The sequence below is a fragment of the Eleginops maclovinus genome, chromosome 3 (assembly GCF_036324505.1).
Source record: "Eleginops maclovinus isolate JMC-PN-2008 ecotype Puerto Natales chromosome 3, JC_Emac_rtc_rv5, whole genome shotgun sequence".
Classification (NCBI taxonomy): domain Eukaryota; kingdom Metazoa; phylum Chordata; class Actinopteri; order Perciformes; family Eleginopidae; genus Eleginops; species Eleginops maclovinus.
The window spans coordinates 12,038,358-12,065,784 of record NC_086351.1 but is presented as its reverse complement, the minus strand read 5'-3'; the positions used below and the strand labels follow the sequence as shown (position 1 = coordinate 12,065,784).

General features: G+C 40.2%; 1 long non-coding RNA gene across 1 annotated transcript in view; it reads left to right on the top strand.

Annotated features, from left to right (window-relative positions):
• Nucleotides 1-27,427, top strand: part of LOC134862160 (uncharacterized) — an 80,155-nt gene that overhangs the window by 35,211 nt on the left and 17,517 nt on the right. Inside the window, exon 3 of the long non-coding RNA XR_010165472.1 lies at nt 4,871-4,949. This is a non-coding gene — a long non-coding RNA (uncharacterized LOC134862160). The remainder of the gene's footprint in view (nt 1-4,870; nt 4,950-27,427) is intronic.

The following is a 27,427-nucleotide window of genomic DNA, read 5'->3' as shown; positions in this document are numbered from 1 at the left end:
CCTGTCTGTCTGTCTGTCTGTCTGTCTTGCTCATACTCTCTACCTGTTAGATACATCCAGCAACAGCAGCCAATCCTTCCTTTTATGTTGCTAATTAATGATCAGCTGTCATTTCATTAAAAAAAAAACTGTTTCTCATTCAGTTGCTTTATATCACTGCACAATAATTCTGAGTCAGATGTAAAACCTTTAAGTTTTGATTAGCAGTGGTGTACTTGTGTCTGCACGCAGAGGTGTGTTGGTGTTTCTGACATTTAGCTGGCGGACAAGCTGTCACAGCTCTCTGGTCTCTCATTTCCTATGGACTGATTAATAACGAACGCATACATACACACACATACACACGCACACTTCATTGTGGATGTGATAGCGGCTGCCGTGTTATACTGTACATCACCCTCTAAGCTTTGTCATCACAACCACTTTAATTAGAGCTTCAGAGAAGTGTGTGTATGCATGTGTGTGTGAGCTTTGATATGTCCTTCCAGTCCAATCAAACTTTCAATAATCAAGTCAGTTGCAGACAGAAATTATGCAGTTTTATCTTACAGTTTTTAAAGTGTACTAGGCCGTCACATGTCAAGCTTAAGACTTCCATTTATATTGGACAATAACAACTACAATGTGAGTTATATTATGCATTATCAAGTTTTAAGGGTATTTGTGCACACAAGGCAATACAAAGACTTTATATTTCATTTCTATAATCAGCTCTTTGTGTCTATCACAAAGGTTTGTTATATTGTATGTGTACAAGTCAAATAATAATCATGGCTGAATTGGTTTAAGCAGAATTTAGTTTCAGTCTGCTTCGAAACTTTAAAATGTGACTTTCAAGATTTATTTTATGTCAGTTTATTATGGTATCACTAGTTAGTTGCAGACAGAAATTATGCAGTTTTATCTTACAGTGGCATCTAATACCAATGGACAAATCTTGTATTTTTTAATTTTGTTGTCATAGCTATAAAACGGCACAATAAAGGCAAACTCTAATGGCACATTTAATCATACACAAAGAACTGTAGTTGTGTCACTTCCAGCCAGTGCTTATTGAACAAGAGATGTTTAAGAACCGTCTGGAGCTACCAGCTGAGTTTAACGTGAGTAAGCCTCCTGTGCCGCGACACTTAAAATGGAAAATGGATATTAACAGTAAATGTTGCTACACCATCGACAGAAACGTGAGGGGTTGTAGGCTATGTGTGCGTTCAACGATGTCACCTGCGTCTTAACAAGCTGTTAGCTTGATAGCTGCAAGTTATAATAATTGGCATGTGCATGTTTACTTTCATATTGATAACTTTGGGTGAGTGTCTTTGGTGGAAGGCCTGAAAGGAAAGGCTGTCACAGTGTTGCCAATTTAGCGACTTCTGTTAGCTCTTTAAGCTAGTGCTGCTAGCTACTTCCATTGAAAAAGAGTATAAACATTGAGACGGATTCTTGGTTGTAGCTCTCTGGCTTCTCTTAAAATGATGTAAGTGATGTTAAATTGTCATAATTTGAGAGACATTTCATGTGTAGGGTATTCTTTGAAATCCAGCATGTCACATTCCTTTCCTCGCCTTTTTGAGACGTCTAACAGATTTCCCTTCCTTATTCTGTCTCCAACATCAGAAGCTGGAGCACAGCCTCGCGTGTTGCGCTATGCGTCTGTAATTCCCACCGACAACTGTGTTAATGGATGACAATAGCAGAGAGGAGAGCGCCATATGTCTGAGCCTGGGGCAGCATGGAGAATGGCAGGGCACACAAAGACGAACCGAGAGGGGGGGCAAATGAAGAGGGGTACAGATGGAAGAAAGGAAGAAAAATGGGGGATCCAGGAAACATAAGGGGAAAAAGATAGGGAGATAAAGCACAAGGGAGAACGTTTTAAAGGGGGAAAGGAGGCCATGGAGATAGGAAAGAAAAGAAGAGACAATAAAGTAAAAAAAAGATCCTGTTGGAATTAAAGACAGAAGCAAAGCACAGAGGAGAGGAAGGTGTGGAGGAAGGAAAGAAGGACCAGATCAGAGGAGAAAAGAGAGGGATAGACGGAGTGTTGGCATGATAAGACAGTATTTATTTTCATCTTTTTCGTCATCTATCCATTTCTCTGTTGTCTTCTTCATCTGCATCTTCACATCAACAATTGAACTGGGACATTTCTCTTGTGACCACAGGTCTGTGGTTGATTGTCAAATGCTATTGGTATATCTTATCATTTATTGCTTAGGCCTACACCGACATTATCATCATTCTAGGTTCAAGTCAACCCTTTGTTGATATGCTATCTTGATCATATTATTAACAATTCACCTGAATCGTTTTATCTAAAAAACATAAAAACTGACTTTTGTTATTGCTCTTTTTTAGTTGTATAGTTTAAAGAGTACTAGGCTGTCACATGTCAAGCTTGGACAATAACACTACAATGTGAGTTCAGTTATATTATGCATTGTCATGTTTTAAGGGTATTTGTGCACACAAGGCAATACAAATACTTTATATTGTATTTCTATAATCAGCTCTTTGTATCTATCACAAAGATGTGTTATACTGTATGTGTTTAAGACAAAAAATAATCATGGCTGAATTGGTTTAAGCAGACTTTAGGTTAGCAGTCTGCTTCGAAACGTTCAAATATGAATTATGTTATGTCAGTTTATTATAGTATCACACAGTAGTATCAACTGAGGCTAAAATACATTCGAACAAGGTTATACAACTCAACATTTAAAACTATTTTGATACTTGAATTGAAATGCTATTCTGAATAACTTTGGATTATAGTTTTGGTGGTGGCAGTCAGTAATGGCTTCTGATCAGAAGCACATCTCATCTCAGTTGCCAGAGCTCCACTTGTAGTGTTCATAAAATCTCAACTTATCTGTTTTCGTCCCATTTCCTTTCATGTCTCTCCTTTCATCCTTCCCTCTCCTCGTCTTTCAACTTCCTGAGTTACTCTTGTCCTGCTGCATCCAATTGCACACAAACTCCAACATCCACATACACTCTGCTTTATCTCCTCACAGTTTCAAATTATGGAGTAAGCAATCCACTAACAGGAAGAAGAGAGTGAGCCAACATGTCAAATATCAGACAGGACAGTTGAGAGAAGTGGAGGGGACAAAAGAGGAGGGGAGGGGAGGGGAAGAGGAGAGGAGGGGACATCTTATTGAAATGGAAATGGAACAGGCCAATTAAAACATTTCACTGGGAGCTTGTTTGCATCTCCAGCTCGGCTCACACAGATTATATATACAGCACATTATGGAGTAATGAATATGTATAAATTGAACTCCTCAATTATCACGCCACCACTGGGTCTCAATTAATACACTATACTTCTCAATCATCATCTCAATGAATATATTTCCAGCTAATGATGTAAAAGCATTTACCTTCAAATGACATCACATCAAGCTATAAAACTGATGACTGACTTTGTTTTCCTCTCATCAATATAAGTATAATATCGTTTAATAATATTTAAAAAAGTCCTACTCTTTGTAGGTGAGGCAAAAGTGCAATGGGAGTTATAGGTACTTAAAGCTACCCTGCATTTAACTCGTTAGCTGTAATATGTAAATAAACCTTTGTTTGGAATCATTACTCACTGGTAGTGAATATAAATAAGTAACCTCTGAATGCCTCAATTATTTTTATACACCTGGGACTTGACAGTAGCATACCACCAACAACAGCTAGGTGCTGATAATTGTTGCAGAAACTGAGACCTCTCTTCTAGCTGGAGCGACAACGAGTTTAGAGTTTAGAACATTTTGAATCCATCATTCATTCCATCTACGCACAGTTAATTAAAATCAAATTAAAAAGACTTAACAACACTGATTAATTAATATAATTTAGCAATATATACAGTAAGATCAGTACACTCGGAAAACATGTTTTTAGTTTTTCAGGGCTGTATTATTGTACTGAGTGTTATTGAATAATCATTAGTAAATTATACTAGCTACCAAAAGGACCATAGTGTATGATACATGGATCTAATCCTTTATTTAACATTATGTTTATTGATCTAATAGGAAAAGGGTTTGGACTTGATAAGAATTTATGTCCTCCTACTCCTTGTTAATATAAAATACTATAATGATGTTTATTGCGAGTTTGCTGTTCATGAATGTTTGCTGGGCATTGTCTTATCTGGATCGTGAAGGTGGATCTGCCACTGGTACTGGACCAAGCTTCGTTTACTTTGACTCCTGCACACTATTAGGGATTGATCACGAAGCAATTGGTGGGGCAGAGCGGCTGAGTGAGCAAACACTAAATCCTGTCCAATTTTTGGGCTTGCTTGGGTCCCACAAGCATCCGTTCAACAGAGTACTTTCTATTTAGAGGAGGCCTTAAGTCTTCCTGGATGAGAAACACTCCTGCTGTCCACATCAACATCTAAGTTCAGGCATCGCAGGGCAATAAGTCTCAGAGGACCTAATTTACTGGCGGTAAAGGAATTGTGTTTCTGCACTGTCACTTGGAGAAAACAAAAACATTTTGACAAATGTACTAAAATGTGCTAAAATACACAACAAACACTGTCTCTCTTTCTCTCTATCGCCCTGTGTGTGTGTGTGTGTGTGTGTGTGTGTGTGTGTGTGTGTGTGTGTGTGTGTGTGTGTGTGTGTGTGTGTGTGTGTGTGTGTGTGTGTGTGTGTGTGTGTGTGTGTGTGTGTGTGTGTGTGTGTGTGTGTGTGTGTGTGTGTGTGTGTGTGTGTGTGTGTGTGTGTGTGTGTGTGTGTGTGTGTCCAACTGTGCCCCTGTTCTTAGTTTTATGACTGCAAAAAGGAGCCTTGAGCTTTATGTGACGCAGGAATATGCACAAAAAAGCCCCAAATATTCATGAAATCCTCTTGCCCAGCAGATTCTGCCAGGAGCTCAGCCCGTGAATCAGATGGTCATGCCGCCTTAACTGCAACACAAAATGGCCCCTTTGGACTTGGGTGAGTGTATGACACTGTCCAGTATTTCACCCTAACTAGAGATTAAAAAACAAAACAAATTCTGCTTTCTGGTTCGCTCTGCTGATTGACACAAAACAGAAGAACATTGGCAAACCAGAATGCAACACAAGAATTGTTTTATCTTGTTATCTTTTTTAAAATAATTGTTAGAAGCCAAATCTTAATTTCAGATACAATTTGATGAATCTCCCATCTCTACTTTGGTGCCATTCAGCCATACATGCTGCATAAGGCTCCAACCCTAGAGATGCATGAACTGATATACTGTAGGACTGGAAGTGTTATCCATGGGACAGCCACTGTACTAAGACTGGAGCATTCACCCCGATACCGATATGGTCGCTGACTTGGCTCTCTGCTCTCTGGTATTCTATTTTGAATAATAAACCCCCCTCCTAGCCCATTTCTATTATTTTCAAACCTTTAACCTGAAGTAACAGGAGCTTGGAAAGGTGTACATGAAAGACTGTAGCAGCATAACATGTTCATCTTTTCTCTAAAAGTTTAATAAGCCAAACACTCCTTGATTGGTACATTTTACATAAAGTCAGATGGTGGAGTGTAAAAGAATGCTGCATGTATCAAGCGTATAATAGTCCTTATTGCACTTGCTACTACTTAATCTATGCTGTATGCACTGTATGGAATTTAAAACTTCGTAGTGCTATAGCATTAGTTCAGATACTGATCCTATACACTCTGCTTTGTAGTATAGGAAAAAGAATGGACAGGGAAAACAAACATTGCTAGAACTGACAGCAGTGTTAATTGAAATGTATCCTTATGACAACTTTTATTTGGGACTGCTTATGAGGAGAAGCTGAAAATTGCTTGAATAAACATGTAGTGGAAATGTATGTAATTGCATCCAATCTGAGTCAGTGTTAGAGAAAATAATGCAGCCCTGAGTTTCTGGTAGTGCTGAGACCTCTGCTCTCTGTCTCGCGCTCTGACAGCCTCTGAGATGAATGCTTTCTGCTTTCTGGAGCTGACTTTGTTGTTTTCTCAGGCAGCCATGTGCAACTAGGCTAATGAGTACATTTAGCTGGAAAATGCTGAGGTAACACTTTCATCACACTGTGTGTCAATGTGTATGTGCACACAGCCGTCGATCTGTGTGGGTGTGGGTGTGTGTGCGCGTGTGGGTGTGTGTCATCTGTTTATTAAGGTCACAGTCAGAGATTGAAGTTTGAGCTGAAAGAACTAATTAGAGACTCATCCTGCTCCTTGCATCACACCTTTCTAGTCAAACCATCTCATCCCCCATGCATCTTCTGTCTGAAACTCTCCACATTCCTCCTTTATCTCTCTGTCTAACCTTCCCTATATCGCTTCCTGGACTGCTTCACACTATCTCCCCTTTCTTAATTTGTCCTTCCCTTCCATCCTTGTTTTTCCTTTTTTGTTGGTCATTGTGTTTTGCTCCTTAGGTTTTTATTCTTTTCATTTTATACCCTTTGTCTCAAGTAAGGTGGAAACTGAAATAATGGTGGAGAAAAGGGGTGATTATACTTCAACACTTTAGAGGGACTGATGTTGATGTTTTATTACTTGTAGACCCACAGGGCAAGTGTGAGAAGCACAGTATAAGGATGCAGTCTCTCCGACCCTGCTTTGAAAAGCATGCTTTAATGTATAAGTCTCACACAAATCATATTTTTAAGACTGAATCTGAAGTGGCTGGAGTGACGTGAGCATCAGTTTTGTGCTCCTCAGCTTAAAACATCTATTATTCTTAAGGCAGTGACTTTGGCCTTCGTGAGCTTTCCTCTGCCTTCTGACTGAGTCATCATAGTGATGGGGCTGAATGTGCAGATAGTCAGTGCAAAATATATCTGCTATTGTCCAATCCAATTAAGTTTCCAAATCGTAGTAACAGAAAATAAGTGATAGATAACATTTCTTGAGTTTTCTTAGTATGTGACTTCTAGCATCACTTTTACATATGCACTTTCATGCATTGATGCTAACCGCATTTCACTCGCTGGTACCTGTACTCTGCTCAGTGATGATACAATTGAATCAAAGCTTTTTAAAGATATGATCATAGTCATGAAAAAAAATACAATCGTGACACAGCCCTTCTGATTTTCTCAACCCGGAGGACAAAGGATTTGAGTTGTTTCAGTGCACTGCTGCAGTACAACAGAGAAAGTTGCTTGTTTGTGCACTTTGTGTTGTTAGTCTAATTATTTAGATTTCTAATTTAGCATTAGTAAGGCCAGTTTCTTCACTGTTTCTTGTCCTGCTTCTCTGCTCTGCTGACGCCTGTCCTCTGAGCATCTGTTCAGTACTGCAGGAAGACTGTTTCTCCCCATCACTCTGCACTTGTTTTTCAAGTTACTGGAATCCCAGCGAGCTTTTCATTTATCCCCTTTCCCTATCATACCAGATTTTTATCACAATATTATATTACAAAACATGCATCGTTTACACATCTCAGACAAACATAGATCAACTGTTTTATAAGTGAAAGTATCTCTCCCTACTCTTAAACCTCAAACCGGGGTCGTTGTGTTTGCGAAGAAGAAAGCAAACCTATTACAAGTGGCTCAGCAAACTATGAAAATGCCACATCACATCATGCCAACACAAAGAACGGATGTTATTTGAACCTGAAATGAACCACTTTGTGTCTTCTGAATGACAATTACTACACTGCGGTGGCACCTTTAACACAAAACATGTTTAACAAGTCTGTGGCAGTAACTAAAGATTGTTCCATTAGCAAATACAGAGTGCAGCTTTTCTGCAAAACAACACAGGTGTTTAGCAACATGTTGGTTCAGGATGCGGACTCTCTAACAGAGCATGTCGTCTCATGCAAACCAGCACAGAAACACAAACATGCAAAAAGTCTTGTTTTGCTGATTCTAGTTCCTCGATGATTGGGGTTTCCAGACGCACACCGTAAAAGGAAAACCATCTGAATGCCAGCCTACGCTCGGAGTTGTTTTTTTATACGAATTTATTTTTGTCTTGTTGTCAATTGTTGTAGTGCTGAGTTATTTACCCCCATCTGCCAGAACAAAATACCTAATGCTAAACAGTGCATATGCAGGGGTTGTTATCCCTGCTAATTTGACAATAATATGCATTATGTAGATTTGTCCTTTTTTCACGCTCCTTTATTTTGTCTGTTTTAAAACCCTCGACTTGCATAATCCCAATCAGCAGTTCATCCTTTTTATGTTTCATTATAAATGGCATTTTGATTTAAAGCTTGTTTCTCATTTATTCAGTATAAAGAGAGCTGCTGTGAGAAGAAAATACATTAATCAGTGTAACTATGTAAGGATTCCCACTTCCACTGTGAGATCGGTTTTATGGTGTTAGTTTAATCTGCCACTCCCATTCTCCTCTTTCTGCTTTTCCATCTTCTTTCTCCCTCTATTTTCTGCACTCCTCTCATTTCCACCCCTCTAATCATACACTTGTATCTCTCTTGTGTGCGTTTGAGGAGGAGGGAGGTAGGGGCGGATATAGTAATAAGACCATTAATCATTGAGAATAATTTGCAGAAAAATCAGCCAACCTTGTTGAATTTGACAGCCACCTTATTGGATCTTTATGCTGCAACGTAATATGTGGTCAGATAAGACGCTTTGAGTGTGACCCATTGTGTTTTTACATTCTGCAAATTAATGAACCAGAGTCCACATTTACTGCAATTCTCATCCAAACTCATGCAGGTGATTTTTAATTCCACTGTCTTTTTTTAGATATACTGTAGATTGACTTAAGCCTTGTGTACGGAGAGATAAAAATGTGCGTCATATTACCAAAGTGTTCAGATGTTAAACATACTGTAGGATACTTAAACGTACATCCCTAAACTCTTCTCAGAACAAAATGGTTGCCTGTCCCATGCTTATAAAACAAACCATATGGCCACTGTAGGGCTGATGCAGCAATTTTAACAGCAGCTGATAAAATGAAAGCCGCTCTTCTGTTAAAGTCAACTCTAATCAATCCTGTAGTCTGTATTTATTGGTATTCATAGGGTGCTAAAGGCAGCCCAAGATCTAACCGGATATATTCCTGGTGGTACATTATCTTGTTAGATTATTTTTTTAACTTTACAATGTGCTTTTCATGCTTTAACACTAAGAAAACCTATTATCCTTCCAATAAAACCCCGTTTAATTTACTCAATGTTTATTCTTGAATCAAACATATTTTGCGATTGTTTTCCAGCATATTAGATGTAAACAGTACAGTACTGTTACACAAAGAATCAAAGGTAAATAGTTAAGGTCATCAAAAAGGCGTTTTTTTTTCCCAGCCTTGATTTATAGCTGAATTTAGCTGCCCCTGGGATGAGCGTTTGCATTGGCAAATTTGCTATTGACATACATAAACAAAGCAGAGCCGTCCACCACAGCCCTCAGAGGCAGAGAAGCAGATGCTCCTCATCTAGATCAAATGTGTTTAACTAAAGAAAAAATATGGTATTCAAATATTTAAACCATGATGGAGCTTTAAAACCTCATGTGTGATATAAAAAGAAAAATAAGCGTTTCATAAAAACTTTTCTGCTGCTATTAATCTAAGCGTGAAGTCACATATTGTATCAGAGGGGTTTTTTGGTGGGTTCCCACATGAGCGCCATTTTAATGAGCTTGGTTCCCAGACTGGAATGTTTCAAAAACCCCTGTGTAGGGGATTATTAACTTTATAGGAGGGAGCTGTAATAATAACAATTGAATACTTCTGTTAAGTGTGTGTGTGTGTGTGTGTGTGTGTGTGTGTGTGTGTGTGTGTGTGTGTGTGTGTGTGTGTGTGTGTGTGTGTGTGTGTGTGTGTGTGTGTGTGTGTGTGTGTGTGTGTGTGTGTGTGTGTGTGTGTGTGTGTGTGTGTGTGTGTGTGTGTGTGTGTGTGTGTGTGTGTGTGTGTGTGTTTCAGAAAATTAGTCAGTAAAAGCATGGTGATATGTGAATTGAATGTGTGTATGTGTGTGTTGCGTGTCAGTTTTTGTCTGTCTGTTACACACCAGCCATAATATTGTTGTTGTTATGGAAAGGGCAATGTCACGCATGTACACATGGGTACAACACCCACACACCCACACCGTACAGTAATGTTACACATGAAGGGTGTCAGTAATGGGATTCTGGTCAGCCCGGTGTGACCATGCTGTACTGCTAAGGTCATTGATACAATATCAGGAGCTGAGAGAGAACAGAGAGGAAACAAAGGGGGGAACAAGCTTTGAAGGAGGAAAGGATGCAGGAAATAAAAGAAAGAAGAAATGGGTTGTATAAAACAAATTAGAATTGTCATCCATTACATTCATTTCTATCTCTCTTTTTGTCCACTGTTTTACCCTTTTATTTTTTCTGATCTATAAACTCTTCTTGCCTGACTCTCTTCCCTGCACTTTCTTTCTGCGCACTCTTTCCTTAGCTCTTTACGTCGACCAACATCTTTCCTCTCCTCTCCTCTCCTCTCCTCTCCTCTCCTCTCCTCCTTAGACAGTGCTATTTTCTGCCTGTCAGGCAGTTTGCAGACAAGCGCTGTTTCTACCCTGGTGAGACTCTTTCAGTGAATGTGTCTGTACATACACACACCATACAAGTGGCCATTTTGTGTGTGTGTGTGTGTGTGTGTGTGTGTGTGTGTGTGTGTGTGTGTGTGTGTGTGTGTGTGTGTGTGTGTGTGTGTGTGTGTGTGTGTGTGTGTGTGTGTGTGTGTGTGTGTGTGTGTGTGTGTGTGTGTGTGTGTGTGTGTGTGTGTGTGTGTGTGTGTGTGTGTGTGTGACAAGACAAAAATGCAACATATTTTATAAGTGGCCTCCTGCTTCCTGTGCATGCACCTGCATGTGTGTGTCTGTGTGTGTGAATGTGTGCACGTATGTGTGTGTTCCCCTGTTGTGACAGTATTGAAATCCAAGCTGACATCCCCTTCTCCCTGCAACAGCATATGCCCCTCAGCAAGACCACTGGGAGGCTACAGCGAAAGAGAAAAGGGAGGGAAATAGAGAGGCTGTTAGAGGGGGAGGGCAAAAACAGAGAGGGATGGGGGAGACAATGGGTAATAGGTGGCAAGAGGGAGAAGAAGATGGAAAGAGAGATGTGATGGAGGGAGAGAGAGAGGAGAGAAATAGCCCGAGAGGAAGAGAGAGGAACGGGAAGAGAGCCACAGACTGAGACCAAGACAGAGGGAGAGAATGCACCCCCACTGCGTTCCTTTTCAGTCCTGCTAGCGTTGGCATGTGTTAAATGTAAAGCTGCTGGCTGACTCACCATGCTACCAGCTCATAGTCAGCACTCTCTACTGCTCCTGTCTGACAGAGACAGAGGGAGAGAGCAGTGCTACCAGCTTAGATTCAACACTGTCTAGTTCGAGAAACCAAGAGAGAAAACAGAGGGAGAGACCACCAGTAAACTACACAAACTGTCTTCTTTCCTGCGTCTCAAACCATTTTTAAACCAAAATCAATGTTAGAGTACACAGCTGTCTTAAAATGTGCTCTACCAGAGCTGTTCAGTAGATAAACAGTTTGTCATGGCCTTTCAGAAAGACCAACATGAGCATTTCTGATGCATTTATCCGAGGCATGATATTGTCTGTCTTTGAAAAAGTCATTATTGGGGATGAACGTTCAGGAATGATTGTTGTTAAGGTTACAAGAAATGCTACTTGGTTAAGTTTAGAAAGAGACCACGGCCATAAATTAAAGAAAGTTGACTGTTGGTGAGAAACAAAATGTAAAAGTGAATCAGACGTCAAAGCCACACACATCCATTCTTTACACAATCAGAAATACCTACAAAAAATATCAGCATTTTTTAAGACAGTGTTTTTGAAATGGCGAGGTCTATCCATTTTCTATACCAGCCAATTCCTTTTCAGAGTCCCAGGGATGTTGCTCCCATCAATGGATATCGTGCAAAGCAAAAATCCATTTTACTTTGATTGTCTTAAATTGGATAGATTACTTTTTTTAGGACTGTGCCTCCTCTTACGATCAGATGAAATTAATAACTTGTAGAGTAACAAGTCTATCTCTCTGAGTGAGTCACATTTCTCCTGGGCATGCTTGGAGGATCATGATAAAAGTCTCTGTGAAAGAAGGAGAATAAAAAGGTGGATGTGGGTGGGGATGTGGGGGTTGGGTTTATAGTCGCTCTGCGTTAAACTCAGTTTTATAAAAATGTGTTTTATATCTTTAGTTTAATTCCCACTGGGCATATGCACACAAGATGTACAGTACACTGCAGTACACTTTCCTGCTATTTCAAGGCACTTCTGATGAAAGCCATTTACAACACAGAAGTATGTCAGGAGAAGTGAGACAGGGGGGGATATGTTAGAGATCACTCATATGTAACAGTACCATTGACAGTTCAGTTGATATTTATCCTCATCTTGACTAGATGTGCAGTTTCTCAGTATACAAAATAAGGAGATTTATTATGAAATGTTCTCTGGCAACATGCATCGCTAAAGGACATCTAAACTCGTATACATTTTGAAGTGTGTTCCTTTAAAATCCCTAAATGTGTATAACATGTAGCAACAGCAGCAGTAGCTTTCAACACAGGAACATGTGAGTGATTTCTTTAAACATGCAAACCCATTTTAATAAACTGCAGTTTAACAGTGCAGTGAAATGTCTTTGGAGGTGAGCAAAATGGGGGGTTGAAGGAGAGGGAGTCTGAGGGGGCTGGTTTACTGTGTACATTATAATATAGTGTGCATATGTGCATGAAGGTGATCCAGTCACATTATAATGTATGCAGTGGCCTTGAGCAGGATACATACAGAATATGAACAAAACATGATGAGACTTTAATTGGATTAGAAAAGAGATGAAAGATTAAATAACCAAAACATTAAAAATATGTTATATAGAAGCCAAGCTGCTCCACGAACAACAGTTTACTCAATTGTACTGCGAAATGTTCACTGCTTCGACCTCTGTTTTTCTAATCTCTTTCTTCTCCCTCCTCCTCTCCTTCATCTGCCTGCTTTTCGTCGTTTCAGCACGTTGAAACACCTTTCCCTACAGTACCTGCTGATCAGGAGTCTTGATGACCGTACTGAAAGTAAAATGATTTCCCTTGCATTTTTTTCTCCAACATCAGGAAAATGCCATGATGTTAGTGTCGGCTGTTTTCTGACACCGATTGCATATAAGGTAATAGAGTTCAGCGCACTGTGCATACAGCATCGCTGTTACTGAAACTGTGGGATGGCAAAAAAAAGCAATTGTAGCGGGATCGATGAATACACAATTGAAATGGAGGTCTGGTTTGTTGAGACCACTGTGTTAACCCAAATTAGAAAAAACACATTCACTATAATTTTATATATTTCTCCCAAGAAAAAAAATTCAACCTGAGGTTTAAAATGTATTTGCTATCAATTTATTGTTGTTTTATTATACTGTACACAAAAATGCTGATTATATTAAACAGCAATTGTTTCCCAGTGAAACCCAAGGCCTCACGTGATTGGGTTTAGGCAAAGAAAGCAAAGCACATTATTTAGTTGGGGAAAGACTCTTTTTCTCCTCCAATTTAATAAAAGTTATCTCTGCCTGTCTTCTGAGGCGTTTTCAGTGTTGACAAGCTCTCTGCAACATTGTAAACTGCAGTAAGTAAAGTAATACGAACATGAGAATATATATTTCCACATAAACCTTTACATCGTTTTTCTTCTGTGTGTGTGTGTGTGTGTGTGTGTGTGTGTGTGTGTGTGTGTGTGTGTGTGTGTGTGTGTGTGTGTGTGTGTGTGTGTGTGTGTGTGTGTGTGTGTGTGTGTGTGTGTGTGTGTGTGTGTGTGTGTGTGTGTGTGTGTGTGTGTGTGTGTGTGTTGAACAGTGTTTGGGCACAACATTTCTCCTTCGCCTCTCACTCTGTTTGACAAAGCTGCTCGTGATCTTCAAACCCCCTTCAACAAAGCTCTGTTCTCGTAAGGCCTGATCCCTCCTAACCCCCTGTCTCACTCTCTCTCGCCCTGTCTCTCTCTCTTCCCCCCTGCAGCTATCTGTCTCTCTCACACATCCCTCTCCCGTCCTGTCTCTCTGTCCCTCTCCCTCCCGCTGTCTCCCTTCGCTGCTCTCTCCTTTACCCTCCCCTCTCTCTTTGTTCCAGGGATCAAACGAGTATCTCTCTCGTCCATGCTCCGTCACCTGGGAGAACACACACACACACACACACACACACACACACACACACACACACACACACACACACACACACACACACACACACACACAAACTCACACACACATTCACAGTCATTCTGGCCTCTCTCTTTTAGGTTGTGGCAGTGCTCATGTTTCTAGATTTGAGAGCAGTCATGGTCAAAGTACGAGCTCACCTTTCAACTCAGATATTGCTTTGGATCAAAGACGAGAGACCAGAAACACAAAGGGGAAAGTGGAACAATGTCATACAGGACAGATTAAAACGGAAAATACTTTTAGTGAATTGAACTGAAATGACCATGATAAAGATCAGAGCCAACTCTGACTGAAAAGAAGAAAATCAAGGGAAAGTTAAAACCCCTCTGGAATAGCTTTATAAAAAAAACGTCAGAATAAATGCTAAAGAAAAAGAAAACCTAAAGTCAGTACTAATCGCTTTTGCTAATGTGTTACTTGACAAGTCAATGCCCCATGGTGGAGATTATTACTCCATTAAACCAAAGCTGAGTGGGTTATTGAGTGTGTTTCATGACACAAAAAAACTGTTGCAGTGTTTGTTGTATCTGAGCTTCCATTATGTTAGTTGAAACTCATCCAATCTTTTATGTCATTATTAACATTTACCAAGTGCTCTAGTTTCCTGAACTCAAACACAATAACAATAATCATGTGTTGTTGTGGAGTTACGTTCAATGTTGGCTGTTGCAAATTATTGATTTGACTGTAAAACATTCCAACAAAATATTTATACAATTTAAGGTTTTTGATGAATAATGAAAGCTTAATGTATTTGTTATAAGCCTAAATCAGAACTAAAGCTTTCTACTTCAGGAAATAACCTTGGTCACACCAAAGTTGACGATAAGTGCATTTATTGCACCATCCAAATCTTCTCACAGTTTTCTTGATCTGTCCAGTGTTGTTCAGCCGGGTCCCATCCACTGCAGCGGACTTCCTTTATTCCGGTCCTATCCCGCTGAGAGCTGAACAGGTGGTATGTGACAGCAGGTATGAGCTGACATCAAAGGATCTTGAGAGAGGAAGTGCAAGAGATGCAGGAAAAGAAAAGGCAGAAAGAAAGTTACTGTAAACCAAAAAATGATATGTAGGATCAAGTCCAAAACATAGAAAGACCGAGAGGAGAAATTAGTGTTTGAATGACAGCAGACAATGAATTATAACAACAGAAAGAAATTGGAAATCTGTGTGGGATGGTTGGGGGTGTTTGGCGGCTGGGTGTGACAGAGTTTGTTGCTTGTCTCTAGACCAACAGCTTGCGTGCTTAACTCTGGTGAATACCAATTGTTCTGCACTGATAAAAGTCGACTGGAAAACTCCCCAAATAAAATATGTCCCTTTATATCTCCCAATTTCACCGCCTTTGTCTCCCTCTAACTTTTAGTACCGTTTGTCTTCAATTCATTATACTTTAATGTGTGTGTTAAACTTTGCCTTCTCTTGGACTTCTGCATACAGTCCCGTTTACTATTCCCTCTCCAAAGCAATAAATGCACACTTGCAGTCTTTTAATTTATGCGTATATACTTTCTCCCTCTCACCCACACACCCACCCACCCACACACACACACACACACACACACACACACTGTCACCCCTATAGGCGGCTCTCTGCAGATGATGTCAGGTGAATGTGGACATTGTTTAACGAGCCCTGGGACCTGGAACGGGATGGAGGTGGATGGGACAATAGGAGAGAGAAGAAGAGGAGGAGGGCACTCAAGGTAGAGGACATCAGCAGCAAGGTGGAGAGGGGGAGGGGGGGCATGGTATAGGATAGGTTAGGAGAGGAAGAGGAAGAGGGGGAAGCTGGTTGAGGAAAGAGAGGAGCAAAGGATGGAAATCTGTCAGAGGACAGGGAAGCGGGAAAAGGACAAAAAGTGAAGTGGACGAGAGTGGAGGACATCCGGTCACAGGAGGGGTTGGAAGAGGGAAAGTCATGAAGGAAGTAACAGGAAGTGGAGATATGGAAAAACATCAGGGTATTGTGTATGTGATTTGTAGCCTGAGGACAAGAGGATAAGAGATGACATTAGGTTCTGAATGAGAAAGAAATATCTTGCGATTATTTTTGAATGATATTGCGATTCCCGATAAATTCTCAGTTTAGCATTAATGCTCTCATTTTCTTTGGAAAACATTGAAATAATCCAGGGTTTTGGAGGATTAGCACAACAAATGTTTTACCTAAGTCTGTAGACTACCATTTGTAGGACAGGACATCTCTGCAGCACCACAATACTAAACCCAGAACGGTAATTAAACACATATTTTGCCTTTACAAATATTGCGCCTCTTAGGATTATGATTTGGCAGTAGTCCATATTGTGATTTGGATACAATTCTGATTAATTATTAAGCCCTAGATGAAAGAGAGGACGAGAAGAAGAAAACTAAATGGAGGAAGAAAGCAGAGTAGTATTTAAAATGGAACTTAAAGAAACCTTTAGACAAGGTGATTAAGAGATGTGAAAGGGGATGATCCCTCCTCCCTCTGAGCGCTCTTGTTTCCTTCCTTTCTCCTCTCCTCACAGCCTCTCTTTCCTCCTCTCTTGCCATGTAATGTTCGACTACTGGGAAAGAAAATCCCTAAAGTCAGCTCTTCTGAACGCTTCTCCTGTTCTCTCTCTTCTCGCATCATGTCATGTTATTCCTGCTCTCAAGATGTAAAATGCTTTAGACCTTACTTATCCTAATTAAACACATTTCTGCCTCAGTAAGTTGCCGATTCTGTTCAAACTATCTCTTTTAAAACTAGCGCCATGATCAAAGTGTCTCTTTTTTTTTGCTGCGGCGGTGATGCACACTGAGTGGAAATTTGTAAAACGTTTGCTTTTTTTTCTTCGCTTTCCACATTTTTGATCCGGAAAGGGTCTGACAACCAATTGTCTGACAGAAAGGATTTTTTATAACAATAGATCCAATTACGTACTGTATTACAGTGGGGCTTTCAAGATGAATCCTCTGCTAAAGCTGTTGCATTTCTGCTTCAGGATTGAAGTCAGGGAGATGTGTGGGTGACCAGTAAATCTACAAATTCTTATCCCCTCTTTGTTCTGTTGCTCTCTCAGCAACTCTGTCAGTTATGGTCATTGAATCCAACATAGACAGACATTGGCACGGCAGCGACAAAAGCCACTGTGTGTGTCGTCTAATGTGGAATCCATCCACCCCCGAGCCGCTCATATTCTCCTGCTTATTCTGCTCTCCTTTTGCCTCAGAGCATCCAGTCCATCCCTCTGTTCATTTACGTCCTGAAAATAAACTGCCACTCAATCTGTCAGCCAATGTATGCCTGTCTGTGTGTGTGTGAGCATGCACACTTACACTTGTGTTTATATATATTTGTGTATGTATTTCTGTGCCTGTGTGCGTGTGTGTAAAGCTGTCAATTTGCCATGCCCAGCTCCATCCAAAAAGACAGACAGCCCATTGAGGCGTATGCTGCAGAGAAAAATAACAACTCCAACTGACAAACATACTTTAGTCAGTGTGCAAACACACACCGCGAGACACAGGAAAGAGGTTTTGCATTTAAATTGGAGCTATAGTTTACTTTTCATACTAAATGTACTTTTTCTGTGAAGAATTGTCAATTGGGTTTGTATTATAGTTGTTTATTCAAAAATATTGATTGGTGTTACGTTGGATTGGTGACAGATTCTTCCTCAGGGGACGGGCTGTAGTTGTAGCAGCGTGAATGAATCCAAGTTCAGCTGCAGAAGGCGACACTTATCACCCATAAATACTGTCCCTCTGCCTGCCTGTCATGGTGTTGTGAGGGGGTCAAGAAGGCCATTTAAAGTCATGTGAAGCCATGGTGTCCTGCTGCGTTCCTGTTACAGTAAAATGTTTAACTCAAGAGCGTTTTGCCTCTCAGCTGCTCATGCCTAACCAAGATAAACAACAAGGGTCATTTTGTATAATTCATGTTACATCTGACACTGTCTAAATACACAGAAATCACTGCATTCTGATGAGAAAAAAAAGAGTTTAAAAGTAGTACGTTCATTTCTCCCGTGGAATTCTTGACTCATTTATTGATGTGAAATGAAGAAGCCAGCTTTTGTTCTTGTTCTTAATATTCTGTTTTTATATCTCTAGTTTCAGATTTTATTGAGTAATAAGTTCTTTATTATATATATATATTATTTTGTTAGGTAAAAAATGAAGGTTTGGATTCTTGTCCTTGTTGTGTGAGAGAAAATGTGTAGATGCTGTAAGAGTCAAGTTTAATAGCATTCCCCAAAGCTATAAATATATATTATATTTATATACATTTACTCATATACATAATTATAATATAAGCCTTTATTACTAGATCAGCGAGATGCAATACAGATTTGACCTCTTTGTTTCTGCATGGCTAATGTGTTCTAAGTAAAACGAAATACGTGTTTTATGCAGGCCAAAGTTCAATAAATGACGCTATACTTCCTTCACAACATCAAAGAAAATGTATAGCCTGCATTGGCGAGGTTCACTCTCAGGAGCAGCGTGGGAAATTTTCAAGAGCAAGAAGATAATGCATGTATATCAAAGGCCTAATGCACAGCTTTATTATGCATGTGAAGTTTCCTACTGCATATGTTATTGTTCTCCGAGGGGGAGAGACAGTTAACCTCAAGTTGTGGTCAGAAATGTCTGCTTCCTAATGAAAAATGCATTGGATTAAAGATATGTTAGTGTAGTATTGACTTGTTTTTTGTACTAGTGCTGACCCCAAATCCTGGAACAACATTTAAAGAATATAAACAGGTAGTGAACGTTAGTCTCTTTTTCTTCTTCGTCTTCATCTCATCTCTATTCCTCTTGTCTCTAACCTTCTCCCCACCTCTATCCTCTCCTCTTTGTTTTGTCTATTTGACACTGCCTTTCCATTTTCTAACTTCTTACGAGAGGTAAGCTGTTTCTCAATATTTCATCTCCTTTCTCTCCCTTTGTCTCTCCAATCCTTACTCCCCACCTGTCCGCAGAAGTGCAGAGAAGTGGCGAACGTGAAATAAATAATAAATCCTTTCTATAGGCAGCTACACCTGTAATGAACGACTCTGCAGAGAATGATGAAAACAAAAGCAATACATCAAGACAAATCCACAAGCCAGACGCAGTATCCCTGTAGAAATATCCAACAGTCATGTCTCTAGAGAGAGTTGTGGCACTGAAACAACCCTTATCCTTCCTGATTGTGGTTCAACAGTCCAATGTTTTGCTTATTCATTGCTTGGCAGAAAGCATATTCAGAGTTAACCCCGTCATCGACTCAACCACCATCACAATGCATACCACAGTTTAAAGACAACCCCAGTTTCCTCTTGTTCTGGAAGAAGCTTAGTACTCGTAGCATTTCAGCTAAGCTTTTTGTCATTAATAAGATAGTACATGTAGCTCTTTTCACAACACAGAGACAGGTCGGTTCTTTGAAATGGGCGTTTATTGTTGGCCTTAATCGTAAGGCGTAGACCTGAACAAAGCAAAAGAAAAGAGAAAATCCAGGCAGAGGACACGGTTTATGCAGATAAAGAAACTGCCACACACTTCCTGTTGGTTATAAGGGATAAGTGGGCACGATACATCTTGTTGCAGTCTATTTGATCCAAGGGTGCATTAAGAACAGCACAAAGTTCACATAATGGCAAACAGTAAAAGCACTCCAAGAATATTTAGTTGTGTTAAAAATTATTTAGATTTATTTAAAGGATTCTAAATGCATTACACTCTTGTATTACCGAGGTTTCCAGAGAGCCCAGGTATGAATATTAAAATCATCAGAGGCAGTGTTTGTGGATTGTAAACACATCTGTCACTTCTGTTTAATTGGTAAACAGGTCTGACCGCTTTCTGTTTGTTTGTAAACAACCATGTCCCTGCATGATATGAAAGGTCATTAAAACAACCTGTCTGCAGCTCTCTGCGCTCTTTCATTTACATTTAAATTATAGGTCCATAGATGATGCTCTTATAAGCTTGCGTCATTTGCAGTGAAACAAACTTATCAGGTGCAAAGCTCATTCGACCTTTAGAGATGAGTACTTTGGGGAAAAATGGAGGGAGGGAGGATTTTCAGGAGAAGTAGAGGAGGATGATATCAAAGAGAATGATGTGATGGAGCAGAGAGATCTGGACGTGAGGAGCCAGGTTTTCAGCTTCTAGGACAGGAGCAACAAATTAATTCTGGTGTCTAGACGAGAAAGTCAAAAAGTTATTCTGCTATTGTTTCGCCAAGAGAGAGAGTAATGGAGGTTGGGTGGATGGATGACCATGCTGCAGCAGTGGGAGCGCAGCAGCAAGTAATGCTACACACTCCCACCTAGTTTCATAAAAACCAGGCTAGTAGTTTCCCATTAGAAACAGTCAACAACCAAACAAACTGGATGGAAAACACAACCTCTGATAAGAGAAGTCTCTGATCCAGCTCTGTTGTAATATAATAGTTATTTTGTCACACAGGAAGCAAAACAGAGGGAATGTAGTTTGTTACCCAGGGGCTCAGGCCAATTTAAAACATATTAGTGCTCTTGTCGTGTGGGGACCCAAAGTGAGAGAATGTAGTTGCTCAGCCTGAGACACAGGCCAGATGAAATATCCTGGAACAAACAGGATTAGGGAGCATCCATCAACCAGCAAAATGCAGTTCATTCTCTGCAGTTGTGGTACAGACAATACGCTTTGTATCCTCAGATATACTCGAACTCTGACTATTGTCATTTAAATACAGTGCAAGTTATTATCCAATTCAGCATATGCACATAAAGTACTTTAAATGTGTTTGTATTTGTGCGTGCATGTCAATCCCCTGGGAGGAATTCATAATGAATGAAAGGACGGAAGCAGCACGACAGTCTGTCAACACTGGACTGTTTGCATGTTTGAGAGTTTTACTGTGTGTGCACAGCCAAAATGGCAGCATATTTTATACGGGAATATATTGTTTCACTGTGTGTGTGTGTGTGTGTGTGTGTGTGTGTGTGTGTGTGTGTGTGTGTGTGTGTGTGTGTGTGTGTGTGTGTGTGTGTGTGTGTGTGTGTGTGTGTGTGTGTGTGTGTGTGTGTGTGTGTGTGTGTGTGTGTGTGTGTGTGTGTGTGTGTGTGTGTGTGTGTGTGTGTGTGTGTGTGTCAGAGTGGCAGTGATCCATTGACCTGACAGCTCTTCCTGAGGGAGTGCACACATCCCTGTCATTACTGCAGCACCCACTGCTGATTGACTGCTTTCAGCACCACTCAGGAGATGTCAGTCAGTCAGTCACACTGTTGATTTCAAGCCAAAGTCAACACACTTGAGTGGTGCAGACAGCACTGACTGGCCATTGATGATTTACGAAGTGTGTTTTATTACCACAGTTTTACTGCACAAAGTTATTGACCTACCTGTGGACTCAAAACTCATATCATGGCACCATGGGGGGCTTCACATCTGTAGGAAAAGAAACAAATCTTGTGCTTTTCAGAAGCCAAGTAATACTTAACTGTATCATGGATTTTAAGCTCCATCAGTCACCAAAGAATGCAAGCTCAACAAAAGAAATGGTGGTTATTTCAATCCACTTTTTTTTGTTTTTTTGTGGAACATGCAGTTAAAGATTTATGACGTTTAGGGAACTTTCTCTCTCAGCAGATGTCAACGCAGTATTGCTTTCTCTAGCATTTATGATCAAGAAATAGATAGAACAACTCGGTTTGTCGTCAAATAGGGCAGTTACAATATACTGTAGGATATACAATTGTCATGGCCGAAAGAAGCCACAATAAAGATATGATTGCAATATCAATAGAGGTTTAAATAAATTACTTCAAAAAGTCAAATTCATCTTCGACTGTTTTCTGTGGCCGTGAGTTACCCTGAAAATAATGATGTAGGGAGGTCAAGAGTCTGATCAACAGCTTATGACACAGGTTATTAAGCAGAACAACTTCAATATCTCTCACACTCACTCACACACACACACACACACACACACACACACACACACACACACACACACACACACACACACACACACACACATCCACACACACACACACACACACACACACACACACACACACACACACACACACACACACATCCACACACACACACACACACACAGTTTTTGAACTCCAGCCTTGTAAAGGATTGTTCTGCTCGGCACCTTCACATCTGATTAATTGACTTGTCAGCACAGTATTTTTATCCTGCTCCCCTGTGCGTGTGTGTGTGTGTGTGTGTGTGTGTGTGTGTGTGTGTGTGTGTGTGTGTGTGTGTGTGTGTGTGTGTGTGTGTGTGTGTGTGTGTGTGTGTGTGTGTGTGTGTGTGTGTGTGTGTGTGTGTGTGTGTGTGTGTGTGTGTGTATTCACATTTGTGTGTTTGTAGTCCTTCCGAGTGTCCTCTCCATACTGGTGTTTTACTCCCTAGGCACTATAGTATCCCAACCTACAGGAGTGTGTGTGTGTGTGTGTGTGTGTGTGTGTGTGTGTGTGTGTGTGTGTGTGTGTGTGTGTGTGTGTGTGTGTGTGTGTGTGTGTGTGTGTGTGTGTGTGTGTGTGTGTGTGTGTGTGTGTGTGTGTGTGTGTGTGTGTTTGTCCTTGTACGCACATTAGCCAGTGTGCATGCGCGTTTGTGGTGGGCAGGCCGAGGGGGATTTTCCTGGTCTGTGCTGGATTCTGATTGGCCGGTGCCTGTGGGAACTTCATGATCTCTTCCTGTCCTGAAAATGTGTGTGAGGGAGACAGAGAAATTAATGGCTGGCTGGTGAAAAGAGAACATGATCAGGATGTGATTTGTGGAGCACTAATGCTCAGTGTGTCACTCCTGAACACAGGGAATCTCTCTTCGTGAAGAGGAGTTAAGAGCTCTGGAGAGACAGATTGAGACAAAATTGAACAGAGGAACAAGATGTTAAGAGAGAGAGTGAAAGTGAAAATAAAGCCGTTACTGTGTATACATTAAGTCTCCATCACCAACAAATGCAATTCTTCTTAATCCATTTGAGATTTTTCCACCCTGAGGAAGCTACTGTATTATTAGCCCTTTAAACCTGCTGCTTGTTTGCAATGCTGGTCTCTTTCTCCTTCCTTTCTGTCACTGTTGTTGTTAGGTTTTCCTGTGCTGAGCTCCTATTAGTAACTCAACAGACTCCTTATCTCCATCTAAATGTTGATGTCTGCACGCAAAATGTTCAATACATTACTGAAAAACAAATGGGTCTCAGATAAACATATAGTGTTGTGTTCTTGGCTCTTTATCCGTTAAATTTCAGTGTGGATTTATAGCTGTTTCTGATACATTTCACTTATTTGCTTTACTTTTCTTAGGTTGCATACATAATTATTTGTAGTTTCCTGTGATTTTACATCAATGAAAACATTAAGAAAATGAAATGCAATGCCTGCTCACACCCCACAAAACTACAGACTGGCCATTTAATAATGTTGAGTAAACCTGATAGGGCTATTATGAGGTGGAGGGTTTTGCATTCATCCCTTTATTTGTTCCACTCAGAATTCAGAATTCATGCAACACATGTAGACTTAGAGCACTTTAGACGATGATGGAAAAGAGCAGGAAGAAGAAAAAAGCTTTAAAAAGATAAATATCTGAAATGAAAGGGGACATGTTTGCTTGTTTTATTGTGATGCCCCACTGCTTACAACAGATGCTACTAAAAAACACCCTTTAAAGTTTTCAAATTTTATCTGATTTTTCCCTGAGATCAGACATCAGTCAGCATGTCATCATCTCCATAGTTGAGGTTGAAGCTTCTTCTCTCTGGCACTGTCTGCAGACACAGTAGGCAACACTTTCCACCGTGCAGCACTGGCAGAAATCACCGTCGTTAGACTATTAAAAACAATAAACATCTGCTTTTCTGTCTACCACATATTGCCACAATGTGTTACAGCATTAGCTAATTAAAAACGTCTCTATGTACACACACAAGCTTGCATACGAACACTCTCCATTACACAGTCGTCTTCATACACACTGAGAGGAATTATCGTGCATACACACACAAATTAAATTTAGACAAACATTATAGAGTTTGAGGACATTAAGAGAAACACATAAAACACTTTAAAACTCCAATTCCCAACCTCCCACTGGGCAATCCTAACTCTTTTCTTGCCTTCAGAACCAATCAGAAAAGAGTTAAATGAGCCTCAGTCATCAGAGGACTGACTGATTGGTCTGGGGCTTTGAGGAGTAGTTAGCCATAATCAGTGAGCTAAGTGAAGTCATGCAGGCTCAGGCTCTGACTGTACCTGTTGTACATGGATGTCAGCTCAATTCTACATTAAATAAATCCCTGCCATCAGTCAGTGCTCGAGTAACCAGGTTACAGATGGATTCTTATGCATTTTTAGATGTAGCCATTTTGTTGTTATAAGGATTTGTGGTTCTGTTGGACCATAACAAAGAACAACACAATGCAGAGAAAATGTCATCATGCATAGTCATACGTGAAAACGCTTTGATTGTCAGTAGATTATTTGATGTAGTTTATTAACAGTTTGTGAGTAATTTATAAATGAAAACAAATGCTGAAGATTCATTGTTTTTAGCTGCTGAAACATCAGATTAAACGCTTTTTAAAACATTTTTAAAGTTAAAGATTTAACATTCTTAGAAATAGATATGATATCATGAAGTTTTGCAGCTGCCATAGAATACATCTATCTGGTATTTCAAATTGTTCTCTGATGTCTACAAAGAAGGTAAATAACTTTGGTTGATCCAAAAAATGTCCAGATTCAGTTTTACAGACCCATTTAAAACCCTATGATTTGTTCCTAGAATGAAACGAGCTGAATTGCCTTATTTGGGGCTCATTTAAATAATTAAGACGAGCTCTGCTCTGATTGGCTGGTTTACAAGGAGCAATCTATGGCTGCCTCAGAGCCCACAGAAGTAAGTGAAGTTCGCAAAACTGTGGGAGACCATGGAGGATATTGGCATCCAGCCTTACATGTTTGAGTCTTTATCGGAGGAGGAAACCGATGAATTTGAAGAACAGCCAGTGGGTCGGAGATTGGAGAGCAACGTTACGGAGTAAGTATTAGCGTTAGTGTTTCCAGCAGCTGGTGTATGCAAATGTGGGGACTGGACTACCGTGTGTGACGTAACACACAGGGATTGTTGTAATTCGCCCGTTTTACCGCTGTGATATGCATATTCATGATTTGCACGTGAAGGAGGAAACAATGGTGTTTGAGGTTCATGGTATGTCAGCTCAATGTACCGAACTCTCCTTATTCAACTATGCCAAGGTAAATACAGTTTTCCATTCTATGGCACCTTTAAGAGATTGTTTGAGCTGCTAATTTTGTCCTTTAGGGCCTTCTAGAGGTTACATGTCAGATGACGTGCGGGATATGTTTGGGTTTTGGGCTAACGACAAAGCAAGCAAATATATTTTCCCTTAGGATCTGTGAAAATGTTCTTGTAAATTGTAGTCCTAACAATAATTGATTGATTAAAATAATAATTCACAAGTTAACAGATATTAGCAGTCTGTTCTCTTTTGTAATTTCCAAATTACAGCATTTGATTTCCAAAAACACATTTAATGAAAGATATTAGGAATACAAAGATGTGGGCCATGGCCAAGATGTGTAACATCAGTCCGCAATTTAACGGCTCAGTATTACCAGGTTTGGACACACAAGTATGACGGAGTCAAGGCAGGTAACATTTGGAGTTGAGATTTACTTGTGGTATAAATTAGGAGCAGATGGGCTAGGAAGGTTAAGAAAGGACACTTAATGAGTGAATAAGGAAATGCAAAAAGCAGAATGTGTTCAACTAGAATCAAGTTGACATTGTGCCAATATTAGAGTTGTTTCTCTATTAGTTCAATATTTAACATTTTTGTTATACGTGTTGGAGACAGAGGGGTTTCAGTTCTTGGACTCTAGATGAATCAGTGTTGTGTTTTGTGCGTGTATGATGAGGCTATCGGGGCTGTTACTTTGAGGTGCAGAATCAGTATGTGGATTCCTGTCATATTAGCTCGGATGGCAAAGTTAAAATGGATGTTTTGCCTCCCTGGGTGCTCCTGAGAGGATAAACAGGCCATCCATAATTAAGAGCGGCTCCGCCCGCACTCTGATCCACTATGCTTTAAAAAGAACAACTGTCACCATCGGTTAGAGAGGGGGAGAGGGGGAGGAACACAGGAAGTGTGGGAGAGACAGAGACACAGAGATGGGGAGATCACGCTCAGAAAAATATTCCCTTGATGGAAATGACAGACACGTACACATAAACACTCACACGTACTGTACATAACACACATAGACATGTATACTGTTCAAAACAGGCACGCATCATGTCACTCGTATATCAAAATACAAACCTTGCTATTGCTTGCACGTACCACACATACAGTATATCAAATACATGTTCATGCATTCTCTAACCTGCAGCTGGAACAGCACAAACCTTTTGTATCTGGAATGAAGAGTGAATGACTTTATGATGTATTTATTGAGAAGACAATCAAGAGTTAAAAACTGGAAGCGTCATCTTTAGGCTTCTCCTGATACAAGAAAACATCTATCTGGAGCTTTTAAAACTCCACAGTGATATATTCCCCTGCTGTCCCTGCCGCACAAATCAAATTAAAACAGTAGCCTTTTAGTGCAGTTTGTGTCTCATCCTCTTAAAAAGCTTATTGAATGATTTGAACTGCTGCAGTTTATGAAAACTGTTCATGTTGTATAAAGCCGAGACAGTGTCTAGCACCAGAGGACTGACTGAGTTTCTCTGTCAAGTTTGTTTACTTCCACAGCCACTTTGATAACTAGGTAACATTTGAAGAAGATATACTCTTTTGTTCTGTAGTTTGTTCATCAAGTGGAGGAGAATGGGACGTTGCCTTCAACTTATACAGTATGTTTTTTTTATTAAAGGTCTGTGGCTCTGCTTTGTGTTTGAGGCTGTTAGACTGTGTCACGGCCCGTCCAAACGGTTCCGTTGCGTTGATGCTTGACGCACCTTCCCATTCACTTTGAATGGGGTGACGCCAAGCGTTGCCGAACTGCACTGGGCCCAAAAAAATGTGGATGATTCGGACAACCCTGCAACATTAGGCTATAAAATATGATGCATTGTCATAGGAAAGATTGTAAATAAGTTAAATGTACATCCTGGTTACACAGAAATCCAGCATTGGTTGGATGTGATGTAGCGGTTTGCTGTTTTAGGCACTCTCAGATTCATTCAGCTTCACATGCCCTGTCTGATTTCCAGTCTTTTATTGATAGATGTGTGTTGTTTGAGATGCATGCATCAAAATCCAGGA